At 45.1% G+C, this 22005-nt stretch overlaps 1 pseudogene across 1 annotated transcript in view; it reads right to left on the bottom strand.

The window, feature by feature from the left end:
• Positions 1-13231, bottom strand: part of LOC308162488 (leucine-rich repeat and guanylate kinase domain-containing protein-like) — a 34723-nt pseudogene extending 21492 nt beyond the window's left edge. Inside the window, exons 1-3 of the transcript in view lie at positions 12896-13231; positions 12212-12313; positions 7412-7497 (exon numbers count right to left, since the gene is read on the bottom strand). The product of the transcript in view is annotated as a leucine-rich repeat and guanylate kinase domain-containing protein-like (transcript). The remainder of the gene's footprint in view (positions 1-7411; positions 7498-12211; positions 12314-12895) is intronic.
• Between the last annotated feature and the right edge of the window lie 8774 nt (positions 13232-22005).

Below are 22005 nucleotides of genomic sequence, written 5' to 3'. Positions count from 1 at the left end.
TTTGTGCAGGTACGTACGTGAGAGTGTGTGTGTGTGTGTGCGTGTGTGTCGTCTTGATGGTGAGTGATTCATGCGGGGGGGGGGGGGGGGGGCTGGGATTAGGTTTAATTTCGGACGCATCATCAGTAGTGTTCCTCCAGGTCATGGGGTGTTTCGGCCATCACACTATACACCCTCGCCAGAGGTGGCCAGCTCAGGGGGATCAGCCCCGAACTTGCGTCAATCCTAATTCGTCATGAGAATGGCAAGGCATGAGACTATGCAAGGCAGGGGCGTCCTTTTCCCTGAGTCAGGCCTAAGCTGACCGCATACCTTCTGGTTGGCTACTTCGGGGCCCAGCAGGGATCTTTAAAATGTTAGCAAATATGCTTGCTGAGTGTTCTGACAGAGAAAAGTTGTTATTATTGTGACTAGTGTCTGATTATAGTTCCATGGTGTCAAAGAACTAGCTAGCTAGCTAGCTCAGAGGTGATGAGATGAGCTAGTCTGCTGCACACTTGCCAGCTAAAGAGCTAACTGGAGGCACTTTATTATTTTACTTAAAGTAGATAAACAATCTTTCTTATTCTGATAGAAATGGGCTTCATGGTAATACCATAATGGTATATTTACAGTACATGGACAGTGGATTGAAGCATTGGCACAACCCTCACTCATTGGAAATGTCTGTTTTCTATAGATGGATATACAATTTATTTTTCAGCAACCCAATATTCAATTCGAATTATGTTATGAATTGATATGGATCAATTTATTAAATTATAAATACTCTGGTTCTATATCGTGGAGCTCCGCCCCATAGGGGAGCTCTGCTCCTATTAGTTTACCCGCTACCTAAAGTAGCCAATGACTGAATTTTTCAATGCCTGCGCCCGCCTGGGGTGCTATATAAAGGGGCGTACTTCGCTCCATCATTCTCCCAAAAAGTTCAGCACAGGTTTATATCTGAAGACTGAGAAGGACGACTACTAAGACTGGAGGACCCGCCAGACTTTTCCCTTCAAGATGGATCGTCCGCCGCCTATGGAGAAGTTCCTCCGGGACGCCTGCCGCTGCGACTTCCAAGCAGCGGAGGACACTTTTCAGCGGAGGAGACTTTTCCCTTCAGCGATGGATCGTCCGCCGCCGACCACGAAGAAGTTCCTCCGGGACACCTGCCGCTGCGATTTTCTAGCAGCGGAGGACAAGCAAGAACGGCGTTCTGGGCAGGCACCTCCCCAAGTAGGGATGGTCCCGCCCGCTCAGCCGGCCCTGACATCACGCCGCCCTCACCCAGCTGAGTGGTCGGTGCCGGTGTCAGAATCAGAAAGCTCTGATGAGCTCGGTGCGCAGGCGGCGGCGGCGGCGAATAACATCGCCGTGTTTAACGCCGCCATTGCGAAAGATCACCACAGACCGACCCAACGGTCTGTCTGCAGCGGAGGAGGAGCTTCTGAGCAAGCTCAGTGCCGCGACGATGTACCTGGTCCACCTCTTCTTCTTCCGCCGTGGTGACGACTAGGCCGTCAACGGCTGCGAAACGGAGTTTTCGGCGTGATGCGGCACTGGCTCCACCTCTACCGACGGAGCCATGCCCCACTCGGCATCCCCAGCCCCCGCCGCTGACCACTGGGAGGGCCCGCTACGGCCCCCCACGGCAGCGTGACCCGGTTTTCACTGGCGGAGGGGTCGGTAATGACCCCACCACCGGTTTCCTCTTCATGGCTGCTACCTCATAAAGAGGCAAAGGAAGGAAAATCCCCACCTTACTTTTTCAGTAAAGGTGATTTTCCCATGTTATCTACCAGAGCGGAGACCCGCCTGCCTTGTCAGGGCGTGGTCCAATCGCTACCGGTTAGAAACAAAGCGGAGACTAGCCCAGCTTACCAGCGTGTGGCCAGCTCTCTGCCTAGCGGACTAACCCCTATCACGACACAAAGGGGGTTAAACACCCCTGTCTGTAGCCGTATGGAGGGACCGTTATTTACATCAAAAACTCCTCCATGTCTATCAAGACCTGGCCCAGCTCATGAGCGTGCGGCCGTTTTTTGGGTTATCAGGCATAATAAACCTACGTCGATAAAGGGCATTGTTACTCAAAACAAACACTCTTTACAGACGGCAAACCATCCCTAAGGAGGATTTTCCATGGTATCTACCAGAGCGGAGACCCACCTGCCTTGTCAGAGTGTGGTCGAATCGCTACCGGTTAGAAACAAGGCGGAGACTGGCCCAGCTTACCGGCGTGTGGCCAGCTCTCTGCCTAGCGGACTTACCCCTATCACGACACGAGGCGGGTTAAACACCCCTGTCTGTAGCCGTATAGAGGGACCGTTATCTACCAGAGCGGAGATCGACCTGCCTTGTCAGAGTGTGGTCGACTCGCTACCGGTTAGAAACAAACCGGAGACTGGCCCAGCTTACCGGCGTGTGGCCAGCTCTCTGCCTAACGGACTTACCCCTATCACGACACGTAGCGGGTTAAACACCCCTGTATGTAGCCGTATAGAGGGACCGTTATTTACATCAAAAACCCCTCCATGTCTATCAAGACCTGGCCCAGCTCATGAGCGTGCGGCCGGTTCTTTGATTTTCAGGCATAATAAACCTGCGTCAATAAAGAGCATTGTTACACATAACAAACACTCTTTACAGACGGCAGCCCATCCTTTTCGAAATGACCCCACCTTGGGCTGTGCCACCTCCTCGGTGGGCAGTGGCGGCTGGGGTCATACAGAAATTCAAGTTTTTTCTGTCGACTGCACCACAACAGACGGTCCAGCCGCTGTCGTTGCGTTATGCAGAATGACTAGAAGGGACAGGTATTCTGTCGGGCTGGCTAGACAGGACATTGAGGAGGGGATATGCACTACAGTTCATTCAGCCTCCTCCGCCCTTCAGGGGCGTGAGAGAGACTGTTTTTTGTCCTGCCCGATAAAGACACGTGCGCTCCAGGAGGAGATTACGAATCTCCTAACAAAGGGCGCAGTGACATTGGTTCCGAGGGACCAGTGGGACATGAGATGGTACTCCCCGTATTTCCTTGTCCCAAAGAATTCGGGAGACATGAGACCCATACTAGATTTCAGGGTCCTCAACGAGAGAGTGGCGAAACGCCCCTTTCGTAGATACCTGAGGGTCGCGTATTTCGTGTGCCAATCACAGAGTGGCACAGGAAATTCCTACGTTTTGCTTTCCAAGGGAAGGTTTACGAGTACACGCGCCTGCCCTTCGGGTACGCGCTTGCTCCTCGTTTTTTCTCCAAATGCGTGCAGACAGCACTCGAACCACTGAGGCGAAACGAGATACGCATATTAGCATATCTCGACGACCTACTGGTCTTGGCCCAATGCCCAAATCGAGCCATTCGGGACGCAACCTCACTGGTGCAGCACCTCACTCAGCTGGGGTTAGCTGTAAACTGGACAGAGAGTGCTCCGTGGCCGGCTCAATAGTTTTCCTATCTAGGCATTCAGTTGGATACTGCCGAGATGAGGGCCAGTTTATCGGCACCACGGAGAGCGACACTGACGTCAGCTCTCCGGGTGTGCCGAGTGACAAATACAATCACCGTTCTGTCAAGGATGTCCTTACTAGGACTGATGTCTGCAGCCCATGTAGTGGTCCCCTAAGGCCTGTTGCACATGCGCAGACTGCAGAGGCGGTTCGCACGACTGCGACTGGTTCCAGTGAGACGCCGTCGCAAGTTGATTGTAATACAGAGATCGGTCAAAACCGACCTGAGCTACTGGAGAGACCCGCGCGTCATCGCGCGCGGAGTCGCCTGAGTTCGCTGAAAGCTCTCCACATTCCAGGTCTGCTCAACGAAGGAGCAGATCTGTTATCACGGGGAGGCCCGAGGGACGACGACTGGAGGTTAGCACCCTCCATTGTGTCGCTGATTTGGGCACGGTTCGGGCAAGCAGAAGTGGTTCTGTTTGCGTCATGGACGAATGCGCAGTGTCACCTTTGGTTCTCCCTGCGCGAACAGGACAACCCGCCATTGGGAGTCGATACATTCGCACACCACCCATGGCCGAGGGTCCTGTTCTACGCATTCCCACCCCTGACATCTATCCTCCCACTGTTGGCACGAGTGAGGTCAGAGAGGCTAGAGTTAATTCTTGTAGCCCCGGACCGTCCCGGAGCCCCGTGGTTTCCGGAACTGATGGAGATGTTGGTAGAGGGCCCATGGCCCATACCTCATCGACAAGATGCACTCTCTCAAGCCGGAGGCTTGGTGAAGGGGCCGCCTATGAGGGGGGGCCCCTCATGGCCTGGTTACTGAGAGGGATTGTTAGAACGCAGGGGTCTGACAGACGCGGTCATTCAGACCATTCAGAGTGCGCGCGCGCAATCCACTGCAAAGGGATATGCGGCGCGCTGGCGAGTTTACACAGTGGTGTGAGGGACAGGACGTTGACCCTGTCTGTTGTCGGGTCGAAACGTTCTTGTGCTTCTTACAGTCGCTGTTGACAAGGGATTGGCGGCGGGAACTATTAAAGTTTACGCGGCTGCCATCTCAGCTTGTCATGAGGGTTTTGCGACAACGACACTGGTTTTTCAGTAATTCGCTGGTTAAGCGTTTTTTGACTGGAGTGTGTAGGCTTAGACGCCCTCATAGGACTCTAATGCCAAAATGGGACCTGTCGATTGTGTTAGAGGCGCTGTGCGTGCCCCCATTCGAACCCATTGTCACTGTGTCGTTGCGTTTTATTGTCTCTCAAGACGAGTCTCGCCTTGACTACGGCTGAGCGAGTGAGTGATTTGTGCGCTCTCTCGTCACGGGCAGATTGTTTGATCATATCTGATGACGAAACAAAAGCTGTATTACGCCCTAACCCGGCTTTTATCCCTACGGTTAATCGTGGTTTTTAGGGTTCAGAGCTGTGCTCTAAGCGCCTTTTTTTCCTCCTCCTCACGACGGAGAGAGGGAGAGGCGTTTTACATTGTATTGTCCGGTGCGCGCGTTGGCACAATATGTGAAGCGCACGGCAGGACTGAGATCTTCTCCCCGGCTTCTGATCTGCTATGGCGGACAGAAAGCCGGGACACCACTCTCGAAGCAGAGGCTGTCCCTTTGGATTTGCGAGGCTATTAGCCCGTGCCGACTGGCATTCGGGCTCATTCCACCAGGGGCATGGCCACATCAGTGGCCATTCTCAGGGGAGTGGGAGTGGAGGAGATATGTGTGGCGGCGTCTTGGTCATCGCCATCACTTTTTATACGGTATTACTTGAAAGATATTTCTTCCTCATCCTTTTCTCATTCTGTCCTCAGTTTTGCTGATGACTGATGTAGTGGGGAAGGCACTTGGATTACCCTGGTCATGGGGATTCTATTCAAGTGCTGTCAGGATGAATACGGATGTGCCTGGGGAAGGGACCCTCCTCCAGGACATGTTCCGTTAGATCAACAACCCTACGTGCTCACGTAAGGGTTAGGTCAGTGATATTCTTCCTCAATCCTTTCTCATTCTGTCCTCAGTTTTGCTGATGACTGATGTTGTGGGAAGGGCACTTGGATTACCCTGGTCATGGGGATTCTATTCAAGTGCTGTCAGGATGAATACGGATGTGCCTGGGGAGGGGACCCTCCTCCAGGACATGTTCTGTTAGATCAACAACCCAACGTAAGGGTTAGGTAAGTGATATTTCTTCCTCATCCTTTTCTCATTCTGTCCTCAGTTTGCTGAGGACTGATGTAGTGGGGATGGCACTTGGATTACCCTGGTTGGGGATGCTATTCAAGTGCTGTCAGGATGATTACGGATGTGCCTGGGGAGGGGACCCTCCTCCAGGACATGTTCCGTTAGATCTACAACCCTGCATGCTCACGTAAGGGCTAGATCAGTGGAGCAGACTCGGTGTGGGTTGGGCCAACTTTTTAAGGTTGTCTTGAACCAACATCAGTGGTCAGCTCCGGGTGCCGCTGAGATTGTTTTCGGATTAATAGTCTCAGTGGGGGTACATTTGGCCTCTCTCGCTCCGCCTAAACCAATAGGAGCAGAGCTCCCCTATGGGGCGGAGCTCCACGATATAGAACGATAGTTATGGAGATAGACTCCAGTTCTATGAGTGGAGCGGAGCCCCATAGGGCTGCTGGCCCACTTCGACTCGTTCAAACCCGGCTGTTTTGTATGTTGGGAGAATGATGGAGCGAAGTACGCCCCTTTATATAGCACCCCAGGCGGGCGCAGGCATTGAAAAATTCAGTCATTGGCTACTTTAGGTAGCGGGTAAACCAATAGGAGCAGAGCTCCCCTATGGGGCTCCGCTCCACTCATAGAACTGGACTCTATCTCCATAACTATCGTTGTTATGTTTGCCTTTTGGTTGACAGCAAAAGAGGAGGATAGAGAAGGAGAGAAGGAGAGAGAGCAGGATGGTGTCGGCACACCAAAGAGAGAGAGCAAGAACCAGGTGAGAAAGTGGACAGGTAGTCAAGACCACATACTGTATGCCACAGTCCATGCCACCCCCTCCCCAAGGCAGCAAACCTAGGGGAAACACTGAGAGCAGATAGCTGAACTGTTCAGTGTCAAGCCTGGAGAAATGGAGATGGAGGTTATAAAGCTCCAGAATAATGTCCAGCTACAATCGCAACAACATTCACAACATTTCTGGAGCCTGGTAGACCCAGAAAACTATAAGAATATTCACCAAGCAGCCCTGAAAGTATTTGTTTTATTTGGCTCTACATACCTTTGAGAATCAGATTTTTCTGATATGAATGTAATGAAATACTACTACTACTTCTGAGTGAACTTAAGTGGATACACTCCAGCATACATAACTCTTGTAGACTCCATGCAGTGACATTCATCTCAAATGTAGGAATGAGTGAATGCATTATTACACACATGCACACATTTTTTGAAAGAGACAAAAGAAGAAAAAAATACTAATGTTTTCTGACTGAAAAAACTAGAAAAGGTGAATGCACTTATTACACACATGTGGACCATACAATTATAAGCTTTTGATATGTGAATGGAGGTGATGTGATACATTGATATATGGATACAGAATATACTGCTACTACTATAGTGAGCTTACACATTGACATTTGAAACAGAGCATGCTAGTGAAGAATTTCAGAGTGTTTTGATACGTTATGTGAATGAATGTAAGTAATAAGATATGAGTAGCTCTCGGCCACTTAAATTTTTTCAAAGTAGCTCTCGGATGAAAAAAGGTTGGAGACCCCTGAGGTAGGGCATGTGGCTCACGCAGGATAAATCTACCAGTCAACAATCGTTAGGAGAGTTGGCCGAGCAGAGGGCGAGATGGCAAGGATACACAACATGTTAGTTCCCATACTGTAATAGGTTCTGAAGGACACAGGCGACACGTTATTCATGACTTACTAAATGAATCAATAAGCATACCACGACTTGAAGACTATTCTTTAAACATTAGACATGATTCACATACCTTTTATTCTGTTGTATGGAAGTTGTAGCTTTTGAAGATGGATGTAGTTGCAAAGGATGGATACATCATTTAGATTTCGACCCTGGAGAAAGCCAAACAATTCGGAAATTGAGTTTCACCTGAAGTGAAATTAAATCGGAAGGAAATAAATGCACCACAATTTGGAAGTGGGCCTAAACTGATTCGGGCAAGTTAAACTGACATACAGATGGATGGATGCAGTGTTTCCTCTACATGCATTTATTGGTGGCGGGCCGCCACGATGGAATTTCCTCCGCCACGAATTGATTCAGTCCACACAAAAAAAAAAAAAAAAGTTCTCAAAAAAATAAATAAAAAAATCTCTGAACATTTTAGCTGATTAAAATATATCTGATCCTAGATCAGCGCTATAATGGATGTTGACTAAAAGTGCACCTAAATCCACGCCCATCTCTCTCTAACCGCTGATCCAAAATCAGATTAATGACATTCAGTTGACGATGTGACACAAGCAGGGGCGGCGCTAGGGGGTGGCTACTTGGGCTCAAGCCCCGGATGTTTTCTGAAAAGCCCCGAATGTTTTACTTTTCCCAAAAAAAAAAAAAAAAAAAAAAAAACTCTCTTGAGTAACGTGCAGTACCGGAGTCCAACAGAGAGGCAGCAGCTGCGCGCGACATTAGCCTGCGTACTGCGTAGCCTGCCCTGCCCTGAAGAAGAAGTGATCTCAATCAGTTTTCAATTGTAAGGATGGATATCCGAAAGTTTTTTTCAACAAAACAAGCGCCAAGAACTGTTGCAGCAGCAGTATCAGCAGCTGACTACAATGACATCACCAGCAGTGATGACATAAGGTGTGTTTCCATTAGAGTTTTTCGAAAAATAAATGCGATATTTCTAACATTTCGAAAAAGTACAATTACGATAATGCAGCCGTTTCCATTCAAATGTATTTCGCTTCTCATGAGTCACGCATCCTCGTCTCGCGAGGGTAATACGCTGCTATCTCCCGCGAAATTCAATTTTGCGGAAGAAGGAAGAGCAAAAGATGGATATTCCAAACATGTTGCGAGCTGGAACTGTTGTTTTGATGGCCACAGCTGCTGCTGTTGTGGTTGTCAACAACAGAAGACGAAGGCAGCGGGTGATCCACCACGAACGGCAGAGTCCGTATGTGTGGGAACGAGCACGTTTGAAGGATTTCTGGGAGAGAATTGTTTTAGAGGAATTCACAGAGGCATTGTGGATTCAGAATTTCAGGATGAACCGGGAAACGTTCAATGTGCTGTGTGATTCTATTGAAGACCTTGTGGCCCCAGACCCGTTATGCCCCCGGGAGGCAGTTCCTACTCGAAAGCGAGTGGCTATCGCCCTTTACAAGCTGGCAACCTGCGCCGAGTATAGAGTAGTTGGTGAAACGTTTGGTGTCAGCAAAACCACTGTACATAGATGTGTGTATGGGGTATGTCGAGCCATATGCAGCAGGTTGCTGAAGCAAAAAATCAGAATGCCAGATGTGGACGAGGCCCTGGAGATCGCACAGCGCAATTATGAGGCACACAAAATACCCCAGGTCTACGCTGCGATCGACGGGTTGCACATACCAATTCGTGGTCCGAGTGAAGGCTATCGTGATTACGTAAACAGGAAGGGGTGGACATCAATCTGCCTTCAGGTTGTATCTGATGATCGATTAATTATCAGGGACATCAACGTGGGAACGCCTGGATGCGCGCATGATGCTGCTGTGTTTGCAACATCACAGCTGTTTCTAAGGTAAAACTCCAAATCTTATAGGCTACTTGACGCGAAGTTGCGAAAAACCCGTTTCCATTACACTTTTTCGAAATACTTCAATATCGAAACGTTTCAAATACCACCTCCTGAGAGCGTGAAAACTTTTTATCGATAATTGGGAGGTTTTTCGAAAATGTGCTGTTTCCATTACCAGTAATTCTTTTTTTTCTTTTCGATATGTCGGTTTTGCGAAATTCTAGGGTGTATGGAAACGCAGCTATAGATGATGTTTCAGGTTTGTGAATCTTATTAGAAAGGTGACTGACTCACTGACACTACTTTTCCGGTTTGCTAATGCTAGCTGGCTATCATAACATAACGTTATGTTATAATGAAAATGAAACATAGCAAGGTACTGTTACGGTACATGGTAAGAAATCAAACAAAGGATAATACTTATACAAATAAAGTGAATAACAGGCTGATAGTCTTTGATATCTGCACTCTGGTTGACTGAGTAACAAGTGAAAAAGAATGATGTAACGTTAATGTTACAGCTAGTAAACATGGAGTAACCACATTAAGTATGCCCTTATGGTAGTATGTATGTATACAGAACATGACTCAAATCTATCCTAAGATGTAACGCTAACTAACTAAGTTTGTTTAATGTCCCAGGGGGGATTTTATTTCACAGTACTATACACAGGCCAACAATACATGTAATATATCGTCATATAACACAGGACAAGACTCTAAATACAATATAAGTGGTGAGCACAGAGTCTGCCCTGATATACATACTGTAACATAACTAGCCTCAGCCCATCAATTCTGTAATTCTATACAAATATAAATGATGGTGACTGACGTGTGTGTGTGTGTGTGTGTGTTTACTGTCTATTTTGTAATACAGCCTTTTGTCCGCTTTAAGGTGGTGGTAAGTTGAAGGTTGAAGGCAAATTTTTCCGGCGCGCTCCGCGCGCACATTATATTCTCCCTCTGGGCTAAGCCCCGGATCTCCTACAATCCTAAATCCGCCTCTGGACACAAGGGCTCCTGATTGGTCTAAATGTGAACTGTGGTATTATTGTTATTGTGTACAGGCCACCGTAGTGACATCCGGAGGGTATTTCATCAACATCGCTAAAGGGAAAATCCAGGTTTAGTCTGATAAATCTCGCGAGAGTTCTTACAAATATCCAGGCATATTCTGATAGGTCTCGCGAGAGTTATCAAAAATAAGCCAGGATTTTCCTTTAGCGACGTTGATGGAATACCCCCCAGGTCAGGTGGGCAGGTTACGACGAGACAACAAGAGACCGGTATTGTAGAGCTTACAGAGCGAGTTAAAATAAAGACACTTACATTGAAATACAGAAGGACTCACGTGTATGTTTAATAGAATAACACGACATGGTGTCAGAAGTCCTGTAAGTGAGTGTTAAGAGTTAGATCGGCCGACAAGTGTCATTTGAGCTCGTGACGGTGAGAAGGGAGAAGAAAAGATGGATGCTAATGCTAACGCGGGAGCAGCTGCAGTCCAGAGAACGGCGCCAGTTTCAAGTGCTACGTTAGCAGACATTAGCAAGTCAAAAAACGATTCTTATGTGCCGTCACTTTAGCAACGACACAGTATTGTCAAGGGGAAAAGAAGGGGAGACGATTTTTTTATTGACAACGGAATTACATGCTGGAAAAACATGCAGCTAAAATTCAGGGAACATTTGGACAATAAGAGACACACAGGAGAAGTACGGGAAAACAGGGCTCATGTGGGTCTCATCAAAGGTAAGAGTTTGTTTTCTTTAACTCAGCTGATACTCAGCTGTTTACCGAATGCTCCATCTGACTGTGATTTTACTTCTGTAATGTGGTGGGTTGACATAATTCACGCACGGAACTATAGGTTGAGACTATTGTTCCGTCCGTAGTACCCAAGTTGTTTAGACTGTTCTATTTACTGCTTGAGTGTGTTGTTGACAATCGTTCATGTCCTTCATTAAACGTTTAGCTTTGTCATTTGATACGCCGCCTACGACTACCATCTCTCTGCACTACAGTAAACAGTTAATCAGTAACGTTAGCCGCTTTTGTGCTCATGTAGGCCTACTTCGTATTATATTATAGCTGATGATCTTTGTGTGTGTATGTGACTGTCAGTCACAAGTTTATATTCTGTATATTAATTTTTTTTGGCCATCCTCTAGTTTTGGCTGTGATTAGAAAAAAAAAAAAAAAAAAACTTTGTTTTGAGCGCGCGTGCGCGTTTCATGCGCGTGCACGCTAAAAAAAATCCATTGGAAAAATTCCTGGAGGAAACACTGGATGGATGCTTCTTTTAGAAAATGAAAGAAATATTTCTATCTCATGTCAAATAGTTATGCCTCTTACGAGACGTTATATCAGATGATTGATGGTAGGCTACATTTACATTTACTATCAACCTGTGTAAGTGTGTGTGTGTGTGTGTGTGTGTGTGTGTGTGTGTGTGTGTGTGTGTGTGTGTGTGTGTGTGTGTGTGTGTGAATGTGTGTGTGTGTGTGTGTGTGTGTGTGTGTGTGTGTGTGTGTGCGCGTGTGTGTGTGTGTGTGTGTGTGTGTGTGTGTGTGTGTGTGTCATACCTGTCAACATTGGGATTTGAAAATAAGGGATATTTTATACATTACTTGACACCATGATGTCAATGGGAAAAGAGCAATGCTACCAGAGATCATTTCAAAACGGAGATAACCGAGGCTGCGTTCGTAAATACGCTCTGAAAATCTGATCACCACTCATGGAATGCTTCTTGTCCAATCAAATGACTTGGTCCCTTTATGACGTTGCACCTAGTGTGCGTTCCGGCGCTCTCAGAGAGGAAACAAGTCAACTCCGACATGGATATAACGATTGTGCGCATGCGCCAACGTCTAACAATTAAGTGTTAAATTATATTATATTATAGGTTAAAAATGCGGGAGATTTACGGGAAAATATTTAAACGGGAGCACAGCAGAAAAGAAAGGTAAAATACGGGAGAATCCCGGGAAAAACGGGAGGGTTGACAGGTATGGTATGTGTGTGGTGTGGTCTCTTACAGGCACAGAGAGGAACTGGTAGACATGCTTCAGTCCATCGGCTGAGTGACCCAGGTTGGACAAGCTCCTTGATACTTCATCCTCTGTCAACACACTATCTTTCTGTATACATTTCGCACATAAAAAAAAAAAAAAACTTTACTTACATTCAAAATTCAGCAACATTATGTCACAGTATTTTATTTGCAAGACACAATGGTGTTTGTTTACTTCAAAATAAGGCAAGTTCTTACTTAGACTTAAGCCGGTGTGTGATAAAACCACAAAGCAATGGTTAAAAAAAACGAACATTGATTTTCAGGTTTTACCTGAGCCGGCTTACTTATGTCAAAAGCTAAACAAGGCAAAGCTAACTTGTAAAAAATATTCACACAAACGTGCAGTATCCTTATTAATTCATTTATCCACTTCGTGAGCTTAGAATGATAAGGTTCTATCTCCGTTTAGGGCAGTTCAGAGATATTGAGCGTCAAAGTTTTTACATTCCATTATGTTTTGTGAGATGGAACCTTTGTATTTTATGAATTACTAACTCAAAAATGTCAACATTTTAAAAAAATAACACCACACAGGCATCAATAAACACCTAATGGATCAGATTATGTAAAAAACTACATTTTGACAAAAATGGAGATAGAACCTTATATTATAAGTATATATACTCATTCTAACGTCACGAGTTACCTTCATCGCTGTCTTCTTCACCTCCTCTTCCTCGGAGGTGGAGCACGTGTGTGATGGAGACGGCTGTCCGTCCGTCCTCTCCTGTCCGTCCGGCTGTCCGTCCGTCCTCTCCTGTCCGTCCGGCTGTCCGTCCGTCCTCTCCTGTCCGTCCGTCCTCTCCTGTCCGTCCGGCTGTCCGTCCGTCCTCTCCTGTCCGTCCGTCCTCTCCTGTCCGTCCGGCTGTCCGTCCGTCCTCTCCTGTCCGTCCGGCTGTCCGTCCGTCCTCTCCTGTGTTAACGACTCCTGGGGACAGCAAGTGGCTGACACAGGGTAACACTGTGGCGTTGTTTCTTTCATTATGTCTTGTAAAAGCGATAATGTTGAAGTGGAAGACATCTCATGCAAATGCGATAACCTTGTCAGTGTTTACAACAAAAACAAACGGTGGTTTAGCTCGTTCTGGTTAGCTTAGTTTAGCTTAGGAAGCCAGTTGGCCCAACTACTAGCGCGTGAAAGCATCGTTTCTGTTGCTTAGTAACGGTTGGGGGTGTGTGTATTGCACTATGGGAAATGTGGTCTATTGAGGAGAGCGAGAACGTGTGTGCGCCCGGTGTAGATGAGAAGGGTCCAGCTGCAGCCTATGTTTGGCATCACCCGGACGCTTGATGGACCATATTTGGTTCGAGCGCGTCATCACAGAAGTAACCGCGAGAAACCGCGAGATTTTGAAGGATCTTAAAGGACTTAATGGACTTAAAGGACTTAATTGGACTTCAAAAGGACATCAACTCATTTGTATGTTACAACTATCCATGTTAGTGGTGAAGGTATGTTTTGAAAAGAAATTGTCATGAATTAATTGTCTAACGCTATCTGTAAACTACATCACCAGGCAGGAAACGCTTGCCTCAGGCTGATTCACCAAATGGCTACTATGAAGGTATGTTTTTTTCAAATCAATTATGCAAGAAATGTTTATACTAAGGATAGTTGATTGTTGAAGTGCCTGGATGAAAAGGTAATGTTGTGGCTTATATGCCTTGTTGTGATTTTAATAGATAGCTGGAACTCAGCCATATGTTTTACGTACCATTTTCTAGCATTGACTAATTTTAGATGCACTTGAATTCTACAGGGAAAGGAGGTTTTAATTGCTGACCTTCATGTAACCGCAACGTGGGTCCATCCCCACAACTGTGATCCCATGAGCCATTTCCCAGTAAGTAAAATGATTGAGCCGGTATTTGAATAAGATAAACAGCTATGTAGACAACATTGTATCCAGCATTACAATTGGCATGCCCTTCATGGGACATCAGCACATTAGCTGTGTTGGTCCTAAATACTTTTTTTTTTTTTTTACTTGATTTCATCAAGGTAAATTAAATGGTTTCCTAACACTAAGCCAAAAAACCACTACATGTATGAGAAAGGACTTCATCAAATTCTCATGTAATTCATAATCATGCACACCCCAGTTAAGTGTTGGATAAAAATGATAAATGCAGTACATGGTTTTGAACAGGAACATGCTGATCAGAAGGATGCCCTTATCCTTCCACTGTGGGTTCCAGGCCACTTTGTCCTGTGTGTAAGTGTACTATACCCATATATATACAGAGCATAACTTTATATGCAACATATGACATCCACAGTAGTAGATTATAAAGACATACAATGTAGTTGAGCATTTCTCAGCTTTAACCTTCATATGCCATTTGCTTGTGAGTTTGTGTCTATTGTATTACCCCCAAAGTGTCCTTTTTGCTTATTGTCCAGAATGCGTTATTCCCTGTAGGTAATGAGGCCACACCAGAAAGACATTTTCTTTCTAGATTCGCAGTATTTCAAAACTCCAAGGGGATTCACCTCTGAAGCCTACAGAACACTATTAAGGTTGCCCCAAATATTTTTTGCTCTGGCAGTCACGTTCCCCTGACCTGCCAGGCGGTCCCCTGACCTGCCTATGAACTTTGTCCTGGCGGTCCCCTGACCTGCCTATGATGTTTGTCCTGGCGGTCCCCTGACCTGCCTATGATGTGTGTCCTGTCGGTCCCCTGACCTGTCTAATGTTACTGCCATTTCTAAAGACTTGTGTTCAATCAGGAGGCATTGTGGCAATGCATGCATTATGTACTGATTGTTTGTCCAACATTCAGAAAGGATTGGCTTCCCGAAAGCTGGAGTGGACTTAAATAGACACATTTCCAACACAAGGAAAGAGAGACACAGAGAAATCTTCCTCATTGAACTTTTGCAAATAAGCATGATCGACCGACTTGCATGGTGTGAAGTGGTTCTGAAGCAGCAGTGGTACGAATGTTGTTCCTTTTTTCTCTCCTGTAGGAGGTGTGTACTTCTTTGTTTGACTTAGTTTTATTCTTGGTTGCCCAGGGGTGTTGCTGAGAAAATTGTTGCGGGATCCTGGACAGAGAAGACTGGTCTGGATTTGGAGGTATTGTTTGAATGTTACTATCATATTATAGCTATAGTCATAATTACCTACTATTCTCTAACTGTAACTTTTCTTCGTACAGGGGCTTCCGAGGCAGACCAGTGGCAATGACTGTGGTGTCTTCATGATAATGGTGAGTTATGGCAATGCCACCAAGTGATATGGCACACTTGATTGTTCCTTAAAACCATCAAAAAATGTGTAAATGTATGTAACAATGACTGACCACCACTTAGACCTGACCAACATTCTGTTTGTGCATTTGCAAATAAAAAGCTGTGCAATAAAAGGTATTAAGGAACATTCATGTGTGCAGACCTCTCATATCACTTTCCTATGGAGTTATCAGCCATGTACATTTCATTGGATGTGTGTGACTACCTTCTCACTGAGTTATAAGCTGTCACATAGTAATCTTGTCTTTGTGTCTTTTCTCATTACAGTATGCCTGGTATTTCGCCATGGAGGCTACCTTTGACTTCAGCATTGTAAGTATTAAGAAAACAAGAACCCATTATATCAATATGCTATAAGACTTTGAATGCAAATTGAGTAACTGCTCTTTCTTTAGGATGACATGTCTCTCCTGAGAAGGTGGTGGTGTATTGTCCTGGTGGAAAACCTTGGGCTGGAAGGGTATGCTGCAGTGCTACAAAAATAATAATTGTATTTGTACATTTATTATCAAGAGGACTTTGGGGTAACACCTGGCCCTACAATTCAACCTTCCGGTGAAGAGAATGTGTGTTAATTTCAGATTTGGAAGGAAGTTTGCTCACTTTAGTGAGGAAGGCAGAGCGACCCTTCACGACAGTGTCCCACCTGTATTCAGGACCTATTCAAGTCTTAAAAGGAGGCATGCAAGCAACACCATGGTCAGTGCATCTCTCACTAATGGGGCTTTTCCACTACGGTGCTGACCTGGTGCTGACCCGGGTCAGCCCGCTTCGTTCCCCTTTTCCATTCGTCGTTCCAGGTCGGTTCGGTCCCAGGTCAGCTCGCTTCTTTAGCTCCACATCGACCCCAGGGTCTAAAATTTCATATCCGGGTCTCTTTGCCAGGCTGCGTGTGACGTGTGACGCTGCACACCGTTGATTGGTCAATGGAAAATCGTCATCCCATGGAAATCACCTCGAATCTCTAACCGCCATTTTTAAAACTCAGACGGCAGCGAACAGCATACAACAGCGTACTAGATACTAGTTCTTTACTGTTAATTTGACTGTTTCTACTATTCTTTTTAATTATGGAATCGTGTTCGAGTTGGGCACCAAACGAGGTCCAGGCCCTCATCTGTATTTGGTCTGAAGACCAAATCCAGCGAGATCTGGACTCTACCGTTCGTAATCAGAAGACATACTTAATCCAAATTCATTACACATATTGTACCGTTCTCTAATAGTTCCATACATAACCTACTGTGTGGAAGTGTGGGGAAACACATACAAAACAATCACAAATCCAATTTATTTACTACAGAAAAGAGCTATACGAATTATAAACAGAGCTGCCTATCATGAACCAACTAACAAATTATTCATAAACACCTATGATCTCAAATTTAAAGAATTGGTGGACTTCAAAATGGCACAAGTAATGTATAAAGTAAAAAATAAGATGCTTCCAGACTGTATCCAGAGACTGTTTCAAGTTAGACAGAGTAATTATGAACTCAGAGGAATATGTATGTTTATGAAAACAAAGATTTGAACAAATGCAAAACAAAGATGTATAACAGTTAAAGGAGTTAATTTATGGAATACTTTTGAAAAGGAAATGAAAATGTGTAGTACATTAAAAGGATTAAAAAAATTATTTAAAAATAAGATGATTAACAAGTATAAAACAGAGGTTTAAATATAGTTTTTGTTTGGTATTTTTTGAACTTTTTGTTGACATGCGTAAGTGACATTTTGTTTATAAAAGTTTCAATGTTTTGATTATGCATTCATGGGGGGACATGCATACATGTAACAAGGGTAGGCGAAATAAGCCACGGCTTCAGCCTACACCTTTTTGGTCCTGATGTTATAAATTGTGACTATGTACATTTTCGTATATCTGTATTGTGAATTGTATAGGGGACCAAAATAAACATTCTCAATCAATCTTCCAGACAATTTCTCGCCGTTTGTTGGACATTGGCGTTCACAAGACACCCAAGCAGTGCAGAGATAAACTGAAGAAACTCAAAGCGGATTACAAGAAAATCAAGGGCCGCAGTGGAGTTGAACCACGAACCTCGCATTGGTACGACGCTATAGATGCGGTGATCGGACTCCGACCGAATCACGCGAGCATAGTACCGACGGCGTCGATGGTCCCGGCAGTGTCGTTGCTGGAGGCCACCATGGCCGATACTATCCAGGAGGAGCAAGGTATGATATGATACAATAGACGTATGATACCAATCTACTACTAACTAGCTACTATCTTAACTGTATTTGTTGTAGCTGCTAGCTAGCTAACAACAGCAGCCATTGTTTGTCAAGTCTTTGTTTGGCTAGCAGCTCGTCTTAACTCTATTTTTCCTGCTTAACGGGATGTTTTATTAATTAGTGTTGATATAATGTGCTTTTCAGAGGACACACAGGTGGAGACCGACGACGAGTGCATCCCGAATACTCCGGGTACCTCCACCTCCACCCCCAGTCCCAGGCCCAGTCCCAGCCCCAGCCCCAGGCCCAGGCCCAGCACCCCCTGTCCTGTGACCCATAATCGCTCAGGTATGAATGGTCTTTATTGTCATTGATATAGTACAGGTACCAAACAACGACATTTGGGAGGGGGGGGCTCCCCTGGTGTTAGGAAAAAATAATAATAAAATAAAATAAAACTAGAAGGGAAAGGAGCTGGTTTACATAAATAAAGGCTATGTACACTATCCACTATACTATGCTACTATACTGTACAAATAAAACACTGTGCTGTACTTCATGTATTACTTGTGACCTTGAATGTACTTCTTATTTTAGCCAAAAGGAAAAGGGACCTGGCATTTGAACACCTGGGGCCGGATTCACCAAAGTGTTCTTAAGACAATTCTTAAGACAATTCTTAAGAAAAAAGATAAGATGTTCCTAAGAATGTTCTTAAACGCTATTCACCATTTTTTCTTAAGAATTGTCCTATGTCTTAAGAACTTCTTAGTTTTCTCACTTAAGAAGTTCTTAGATTTTGAACTGTGATTTTTACACCTGTGTCTCTCTCTCTCTCTCTCTCTCTCTCTCTCTCTCTCTCTCTCTCTCTCTCTCTCTCTCTCTCTCTCTCTTTGAACTTATGAAGAACTTCCATCTAAAATGTGAATATAAAATAAATAATAGTAAGGACATTGTTTCAGTTACTTGGCCTACTTAAATAACATGTTCATAATGATTAATTAAGTAGTATACATCAAATACAACAACTGCCTCCTTGATTTACTTTCTGAGTACATTGTGGTGTAATCTAGGAATAGGCCTACATGTGACACAGGCTGAAAGGCCCATTTCAGTTATATCTCAAACATACAAACATGTGATAGACATTCACACATTCACACAAAACATTCACACAAAAGTACTCTGACCAACTTGAATTAACAATATGTGTTAACACATTGTCTAGGGCTAAACTAAATATTAATAAAATCAAATAAATGCAATACAAAATTGTTCAAGTAAGACTTACCTTTCACTTTAGCTGCTTTAAGACAGGTGAGAGCTTCTCTTAAAGTTAAGAAGACATTTGAGAAGAAATCTAAGAACTTTGTTTTGGAGAATCTCATTTGTTCTTAAGTTCTATCTTAGGAAAAATCTTAAGAAGAAAGTTAAGAAAAAACTAAAGTTAAGATAAGATTTTCTTCGGGAATACCAAATCTTCTTAAGTTTTGTCTTAAGAACAAATGTTGTTCTTAAGAACACATTTGTTCTTAAAAACGCTTGGTGAATCCGGCCCCTGGCCTTCATGAAGGAGTCGGAGCAGTGCAACAGGCAGCATCTCACTGTGGTGATGGAGAGGGAGGATGCCAAGGAGCAGGCCGCCCAGCAGCATCTCACTGCGCTGATGGAGAGGGAGGATGCCAAGGAGCAGGCCGCCCAGCAGAGGGAGGTTGCCAGGGATAACGCGGCTGCAGCCTTCCAGAACGGTTTTTTGGGCGACTTTGGAGACTTTGTCAATGTCATGGCAGGACGCCCAAGGAAGTAGAAAGACTGACTTTTGACTTATGTCTGACAAATATTAGTAAATAGTTTGAGAGTGACTTTGCACGTTTGCAGTGTTTTTGCACGTTTGCTGTGTTTTTGCACGTTTGCAGTGTTTTAATTGTCTTTCACTACACTTTTCTACCTTAATAAATACCGTGATCTAATCTCTGTGTGTGTGTGTGAACCTAACAATGATGCCACAGTGACCTAAAGTAGTAGCCATCTCATATGCTGAGCATAACAATGCTGCTACAGTTCATAAAGCAGACAAGTGAAGGCAGTGGTTTTAAGGGTTCAAAAAACATGACTTTATTATGTGTAGAACAACATATGTGCAGAACAATGTCCACTAGCAATGATTCAAACATGCAGACAATCACAATGATGCTACAGGGAGGTAAAGTAGCGCATCAGCCCCTGACGCACACCCAGTCCCTCAGTCTCAGCCCTTTGTGGCCGCGCCACCAAGGATGGTTCTGGTGTGTCATGAACACTCCATTCCTGTATGTAGTCCTCACCTTGGGCTTCACAAAGGTTGTGTAGAGCGCAGCATGTAATCACCATTGATTTCACCAGGGCCAGATCACAGTCATTCCGCTTCATAAGGCAACGCCACCTGCCCTTGAGTCTGCCAAAGGCATTCTCAACAGCAACCCTTGCTCTGCTTGTTTTCATGTTGTACTGTAGTTGTTCTTCAGTCAGTCGTCCGTTATCAGAAAATGGCTTCAAAAGCCAGCTGTGCAGGGGATATGCAGCATCCCCTAGAAGGTAGTAACCAATGTCACATCCACCAATGTTCCTTGTGCGACCTGAGAAAAGGTTTCCAGTGCTGGCTTGCTCCCACAGCTCGGACCGACGGAGAACACGGGCATCATGCATACTCCCTGTAAACCCTGTGCAGACATCCCAGAACAATCCCTTTCCGTCTACAACGGCTTGCAGGATGATTGAGTGCCAGCCCTTACGGTTGAAATAGTCACAGTGGTATTCTCTTGGTGCCAAAATGGGGATGTGAGATCCGTCAATAGCACCAACACATTGTGGAACCCCCCATCTATGCTCGAAGTAGTCAGCCATTTCCTCAAACTTTGCCTGGGTTGGAACATGAATGAGTTCTGGTACTAGTATCGCTTGTACAGCAGCGCAGAAGTCTCTCACACACGGCCACACAGTTGTGATACTGACACCAAACAGATGTGATACACTTCTGTACTCGGAGTTGGTCGCCAATTTCCACAGTGCCATCGCTACTCTTTTGTTGAGGGGGACACACAAACGGAAGGCTGTGTCTCGTCTCTCCATGGCTGGTCGAAGTTTATGGCATAGATACAGGAATGTTCCCTCCGACATTCTGAAGTTCTGTACCCACAGAGCATCGGTGAAAGCAGGGACCACGAAATCCCACCACTCGTTAGCTCTGTTGATGGCCCACGCTGACGGGGCGCTGCGAAGATTTCGCAAAAAATGAATGATCTGGAATAGATCAGAGATAATGTGTTTTGTCAATTCGGAATAAACCCAAACCAGTCATATACTAGAAATAGCCGTGAAGGATAACAAAACCCACCTGTGTTGGTTGTTTACGCCGACGATCAAAGCCAACATCGTCGCTCCTTACGATAGCCCACATCAGTTTCTTTCTCTTTTCAGCATTCCTCTTTAGAGCATCCTTCATTCGGTCTTCTCTCTTCTGTCTTCTGTAAAGTCTCTTCTGTCTTCTGGATTCCCTCTTCCGTCTTCTCTCTTCTGTGTTCTGGATTCTCTCTTCCAAAATACAATGTTGAATGATATACCACAGGCATAGGATAGCTGCAACTTCCTCCATGCTGCTATTGTTGGTGCTGTGGTGTGTTGTGATACTGTCTCGTGAAAATATACGTCACCACCATGGCGCGCTGTTATGACGCGTAACTCCGCCTACTATCGTCTACTCCTCCTACTAGTCCGGGTCGGTTTGTGTATAATGGAAAACCAGAACAGATCATAAGTGACCCGAACCGATCCGAACCGATCCGAACTGCACTAACCCGGGCCGCTGATGGAAAAGCACCATAAGTATCTATGACCGTGTGCCAGTTTCTGAATGGGCTACTGCTCCTAAAACACATACTCCATGCAACTTTATGGCACATGCAATATGTTTAGTGGTACTGTGTCATTCTGAATCCAGCCTGGATCTCTTTTTGAAGTAGTTAACCCTTTCATGTAAAACATACTGGCAATAATGGTGGACTCTGTACAGATGCCACTGGACACTGACGAGGACCACGCGTACTTCAAGAGGCCTTACATCTTTCCTCCTAAAGAATTGGTTAGTGTGAATGAAGTTTATTGCATACAAACATACTATCCACCATTCACAGCTGTACACATAGTCATGCTTATGTGTGTATCCATTTAGGAAAGTGATGTTACCATGGACAAAGATGTCAGAAGCCTGGATAGTGAAACCACACTTTCTATCAAGACACTTGAGGTAAGTAAGGAAGTGC

Source organism: Nansenia antarctica, assembly GCF_963989245.1.
Source record: "Nansenia antarctica genome assembly, chromosome: 7".
Taxonomy (NCBI): Eukaryota; Metazoa; Chordata; class Actinopteri; order Argentiniformes; family Microstomatidae; genus Nansenia; species Nansenia antarctica.
This window is presented reverse-complemented; position numbering and strand designations above follow the sequence as displayed.